Here is a 6,384-nt window from a genome sequence, read left to right as displayed (position 1 = left end):
CTAAGCACTGAAGAGGCAGTTACAGCTGGAAAGGAGTCCAAAGGTTACGGTTTATCATTACAAACTGCAACAGAACCACACCTGAATGTTTTTCTATGAAATAAATAGTTAAACAAGCCCTGCGATATTATTAATAGTGCTGACATTTTGTAAACAGAAGCAAAAGTCACTTTTATACCCTAAGTTTAGGAATGCAGAAACAAGGTGTTGTTAAAATTTAAACTGGATTACACTTCACAGCATGGAAGATTTTTTGAAATGATTGGCTGGCACAAATCTTTCTTCATCATGCTATTGCATATACTGTTCATATCTTTCTTACTTGAATTGAAGGGTTTTTCCAAAACTAGCCTGTCAGGCACATTGTCAAAGTATCCAAGGTCAGGGTTTAAAGAAATAAAACACTTAATGTTCACCTAGGGATTTTCTTGTATGTGTACAATAGATAGAGTATACATTGTACTTTAAAGTGTTGTCTGTGAGTTTTTCTGTAACTGATGTGAAGAGCTGTGGGGAAAAACTAACTGAAACATTCTGTATTCTCCATTTATGACATTTTTCCCTGAGGACTGGACAGTGGTGCTGCAAAGGGAGGTATTTGGATAGACAAATAATGGCATGATCCAGGAAAGCAAGTCCTGTGTCACCCTTCTTTTGAAAGGGGATGTTGCAATTGAAACTATTTCTAGATTTTTGTTTTCTTTGAAACAGTCCCGTTGCTGACTTAAGCTTATTTAGCTCTTCAAGACCCTCTTCCAGTATTTTTGCCTATGACCACAGAGAGTTTCCTTGGCTCTAAAAGTGGAGTCAGTAGTTTTATTTCTCAGTTTTCCTTTTAAAAGCATTGCTCCTCAGTTTATCCTAGAAATGTAAAAGGCTATAGGAGTTGAGGTAAGAGGGCCTGAGGAGAGCTGGCACAGCTCTGTTAAGGGGAAAGGTGTGCCGGTAGAGCAGTGCTATCTGGGGAATCAATACCTTTCCTAAACACTAGATGAAGTTCCTTCCTACTGGCTGCAGAGGTTACACTGCTCTGGGTGATGTTGTCTCTGGGGATATAAATGCTGGCAGGGAACTTGCAGAGGATTTGTCAAGTTTGCATCTTTTGCCTACGTATGGGAGAAGGGAGGTTTCTCAAATACTTGGTGTCCCTACAGTGCAATGCATGTTTAAAACCAATGGCTCTCCCACTCTGCATCCTCTCCAAGCACAACTGCTTCCTTTCATTGAAAGACTGGAGAAGGGCCTGTTTGCTAACAGGTTTAGTTGTGGAAGCTGTGCTCTTTTTAAAAATTCCTGATAGGATTAGGTACTCCATTTTACAGAATGTTAAAATGTCCTGGAGGCCACTGCCACTTTCCCCAGAGTCCAGAGGTGGGACTTCTCCCAGAGAATGCCAAGGTAGGACTTTAAGAGCCCTGGTCGCACCTCAGAGGGTCACTGTGTCATCTCCACATCTGATGAGGTTGGGCTCAGCTGGCTGTTCTGCAGTACATGGGCTCTGTTCTTGGCGGATAGTTGTGCTGCCCTTTCCCACTGTGCTGCATGTAAATCAACATGTGGAACTGGAAGCAGAAGTTGCTGGTACTCCACCCTTTCTAGAATAAAATAACTGACCTCCTGAATTCTGCTTGGTTTTCCTGTTTCTTCTCATGTGATTCTGTTGTCTTTGTCAGGTGGTGTTCAGCCAGAAGCTGTATTTTGGTGATAGTGGTGGTCTCACTGGTGTGAAAGCCATCTTTTTTCACAGCAGTTCTGCACTCTTAGCTTAAAGGTCCCAAGGCTTTGGGGCTGTTTATCTGCTTTATGAGTTTGCTGGATCCCCTCCATTGAGAATGCTGTCTCCCATGAGCTTGCATCTGGGGTTCAGGAGCTGTATTCACACAGAAACATGCAGCCATCCTACTGAATAGTGCTGAACTGCAGCATCTGTGTTCTTCATTGCTAGGACATCATCCTTTCAGTGCTAGAGACTTTCCATTTATGCAGGCAACCATAATGCTATTGGTTGAGCACAGAGCACATCTCCACGCTTTACTTCTCAACTGTACCACTTCTGCTCAACTACAATTTAAAGTTGGTAATTGTATGGTTTAGAGCTGGGGTACCATAGCCTAGACATCATTTCAGCCTTAATTTCTTAATGAAGGTTCTGGGGAAGGTGGCAGAATGGAGTCTTTGGAGGCTGCTCAATTTTCGGTTGAATTTTAATAAGGTGACTGCAAAACTGTCATCTTCAATTCCAGTAGATTCACTGTCTGCAGATGCTCTTTTTGGCATGCCAGATTTTAGACATTCCCTTCTACTTTAATTAGAAAAATCTGCCCTTGCTTGCTTCTGGATGGACATGGGTTGGAAACATTGACACTCTTAAAGAGTCAAACTGGAATTAGAAGACAACAATTTGCTAATAAGATTTGAAATGCTCAGCACTGAAATTTACCATGGGACCAGAGCCGTAATCCTCAAATTTGGGTAAACTTCTTTACAGGTGAATGGGAAAATTAAATTTAGACTTATAAGTTTTCTTGAGATTGGTAGGAGAGCACTGCATCATGTCATACTGGCTCAATCTGCCTGTGATCTTCTTAGCAAGCTGGAAGCAGTTTTGAAAGTGCTTTCATTCCAGAGCACAGAAACGCAGGAGTGGGTAGGTAGGAGCTGCCTCTAGAGAACTGTGGAATGAGTCAACTTTGGCAAGTGTATTTTGGACTGTGTTATGCCCACCACTATTGTATTGATTCTTGCCCTCTGAAGAGAGGGTTTGTCGAGCCAAAATGGTTGGGAAGCCTTTGTATGACAGTTCTGGGGGAAGGACTCTAACACAGGCTTGCAAAGTGTCTGAAGCCTGAATGATATAATTGCTGTGCGGTGAGCACTGGGACTCGTGTACCCTTCAGGTGCCCGCATACTTTGCAGGCAGTTTGCTTTCTGCTGCAATGAGAGCAAATGTCTTAACACCATGGAAGCCATAGTGACTTCCTGTAAGCGTTGTGTGACCTCATTTAAATAAAGGCTTTTCTTATTTTAGGTGTGCTATGTTTAGTGTATACTCTGCTTGAGCATGTAATGGTCTGCAGTTGTGTTGCAGAGGCCCCATAATTGCATAAAATTATTTCACTTCACATGCAAAGGTGAACTCCCCTTTTCAAGCTAGTTTGTTTTGGAGGTTGGGTTTTTGTGGTTTTTTTTTCTATCGACATGCTTTAAATCTGTAAATCTCCACATGAGGTTTCTTTCACTTGAAACTACATAGGAAATCCCCCTCTCCATGGGAAGGTTTTTGAGAATGAAAAAACTACTTAAATTTTAGTGGGGTAAATGCAAGTAGGAGTTCAACCACCCTTAGAATTGCTCTGTGGCTGTGAACACCTCACTTTGGATGTATTTCCTGTTCTTTTAAAAAAACCTGTGCTTTGGAGCTTCTGACATGAATTATAGGGACAGCCCCATGGGTTTTTTTGCTGCAAAGCTGTGGGTCAGTTCTTGCTTTGAATTTAATCCCCCTCCCTGTGATCATCTTGCACCTGTACAGAAACCCCTGGAGGATATGATGTGCTGATTGTCTATGCAAGTGACGCCACTGAATGGTGTCAGTACCTCCAGAACCTCTTCCTCTTCACTCGGCACGTTCGAAAGCATCGGATTCTGAGCTACCAGCTGGAAGGCGAGTCTGCCATCTCCCATGAGGAGCTAGACCTGTTCAACAGAAGTCGGAGCATCATCCTTTTGCTATCTGCTGAGCTAGTGCAGAGTTTTTATCTCCCTTCTGTCCTGCAGAGCCTTCAGGAAGCTTTATGGCCACCGAACAAAGTAGTCAAGCTGTTCTGCGGTGTTACAGACTGTGATGACTATTTAACCTTTTTCAAGGACTGGTCTCAGTGGCAAGAACTCACAAATGATGATGAGCCTGATGCTTACCTTGCAGCTGTCAAGAAGGCTATTTCAGAAGGTAAGGTAGCAGCTGTGGAGTTGCGCTTCCTGGTCAGGGGTTGGAGGAGGGAGATACGTGATATTGTTTGTCCTTATTTTAACACTGGTAACGTGTTTTACTGAAATAGAAAACTAAAGCAAATTTCACAACCCATGTAAACTAGGAATTTTTGCAAGCCAGGTTTTCCATGCCTGTTCAATTGGTCCCTAATTCAGGAGAGATTACCAGTGACTCACAGAGAATTTCTGTATTTGGATGTTATCTTAGGTGCCTAGTTTTGAATGCAAATTGAAAATAAAAACTGAGTATCTTTAAAGTTCTGCCTGTAAATATTATGCCCTGCAGTTTATTGACCCCAATCAATGGAAAATTATCTTTTCACTCAAACTTACACTTCTATCATACCAGAATCAAAATAAGGTTGTCTAATATGTATTCTCTAGTACTGGGGCTGAAGTCAGAGATGTAGCCATACTGGCAACAGATGAGCTTGTTACCTGTGACAGAATGGCAGAGGCTAATTGGAGAATTGCACTGAGTGCCTTAAAAATAACCCAACCAGTCTGAAAGCGATCACCTTGTAACAAGCACAGAGGACTTACTAGCGCAGAATTATTAACAGCTGGATACTACAAAAGCCCAATGTACTGAATTTTGAGTCTGAACTTTCCTGAATTCTAGAGGAGTGTGTGGTACTCCTTTCTCATAGTTTTTGTTGAAATGAAGGTGTAGAGCTCTGGGGAGTTGTGCTGGTCAGGATGTTTTTATAACACTGCCATACTTAGGGTTATAGTGTTCTTTGTCGGCCTTAGCAGGATTGGAGTCCTGTGGCTGTATCTTGGATTAAGATTTATCTGTATTTAGTGGCATAAATGAGGCAGTGCAGTCTTCTAGTGTGTCTGGTGTTATGCGCATAAAGGTGCTTTATGCCAGGATAACAACGGCAATAATCATGGACAAATTTATCACAGTAAAAATAAATTTTGAAAGTCACAATCTTGGCCAAAACAGTCCCCCTGAAAAAAGATGACTTAGGGATTTTGCTGAAGATGTCATTCTCAGGTAACCAGGTCACAACAGATGTTTCCTAGTGCTGTTTAAAAACCTGCATAAACTAAAGTTTGCATCTCCCTTTCAAATACCCCTAAAACGTCTTGGTTTCCCAATGGATAACCTAGGGCTAAAGTAGTCTGGCTCCTTTGCTTTCAGCCTGGAAGAAGACAGAAAACAGTGGCTGAGCTTTTGTACTCTGAAAAATAAAACTGACCAGAGATTAAATTAGGTTTTCTGACACTTTCTGGCAAAAGTAAAAGTTTAGTTACTGTTTTCCTCCAAACTCGGGTCTAGAGCATGGCACCAGTATTTTACTGATTTTTAAATACACTATTCAAAGTTAGGGAGGTTTAGACAACATCTCCCTGGATTACTAGTGTTAATGGTTTTACGTAACATGTCCGAGGACTGTCGGGGTTATTTTAGACCACAGTAGGAATAAGTTCTAGTGTAGCTGAAGAGTGTGCGAGAGTACAAAGGGATGTTGATCCTGAAATCTCTTCCTGGAGCCAGCTCTCGCCAGTCTCTTCTGGCTTGCTGTATTCTGGGTGCACAAAGCACAACATGGGGCAAAAGAAAGACTCCTGCTTCCTGGGCTGCAGGGGCAGGGGGAAGCGTGAATGTCTCTGTCCTCCATTAGATCGACTTGCTGTAGTGGGAGGTTTCACATAGCCAAGTGGATCCCTACTAGTGAGAGGCTTTCACCCATCTTGCTTGTTTTGGTCACATTAAAAATCAAAGAGAATTTGAGCTGAAGGGAAGGGGACGGGCGTGGGAATGGATCAGCTACTTCCCTCTATAGAGGGAAGCTGTGTTTGTCAAAGGGAAGCGCCCAAAATCTGATTTTTATGCTGGAAAAGTGTATCTGTTGGCTGTGGTGTGCTGAATGCAGAGCCTTGTCAACTAAAGAGCAGCCTCCACTCCCTTTGATGTTGGATGCAGTCAATGAATTGTATTAAGCTGACCTGGCTCTCTGCCTCCACTTCAACAAGTAGTTCTCCACAGGTGAGCCAGCTGTCTCTGTGTACAGCTGGCTGCCCCTTGGCACGCTGAGGGCTGTGCCTGGGGGACCTGGGTGCTGGATCTTCCCAGCACTTCCCAGAGCCCACCCTGGGAGGGGGCAGAGGTGAGTCTTACTGTTAGTGTTATGCTGTCTGAGCAGCTAGGGAAGCATGTCTTGTGTTCCTAGCTGTTCAGTGGGCTGGATGCCATACATCTATGGCAAAACTTCTTTGGGGTAGGGCACTACAGTCTGACTTTTCACAGGTGGACGTAGAGTCCTTCTCCAGAGGCGTCATCTCTGCTGGAAGTTAGCATGTGCTGAAAAAAACTGTGCTTTAGCTTTATGGAGATGATGTTTTGAGAGGGAGAGTGTGCTTTGGATCTTTGTTGTTGTTTCT

The 6,384-nt window shown here is 43.0% G+C and overlaps 1 protein-coding gene across 1 annotated transcript in view; it reads left to right on the top strand.

The window, feature by feature from the left end:
• The first annotated feature begins 3,535 nt into the window (after positions 1-3,535).
• PIK3AP1 (phosphoinositide-3-kinase adaptor protein 1) overlaps positions 3,536-6,384 on the top strand; it is a 40,277-nt gene continuing 37,428 nt past the window's right edge. Inside the window, exon 1 of the mRNA XM_009697520.1 lies at positions 3,536-3,949. The gene's annotated coding sequence lies outside the window, so the exon portion shown is untranslated. The remainder of the gene's footprint in view (positions 3,950-6,384) is intronic.

This window comes from Cariama cristata, unplaced genomic scaffold (assembly GCF_000690535.1).
Source record: "Cariama cristata isolate BGI_N322 unplaced genomic scaffold, ASM69053v1 scaffold25483, whole genome shotgun sequence".
Lineage (NCBI taxonomy): Eukaryota > Metazoa > Chordata > Aves > Cariamiformes > Cariamidae > Cariama > Cariama cristata.
The sequence above is the reverse complement of the archived record's forward strand: the minus strand, read 5'-3'. Positions and strand labels throughout refer to the sequence as shown.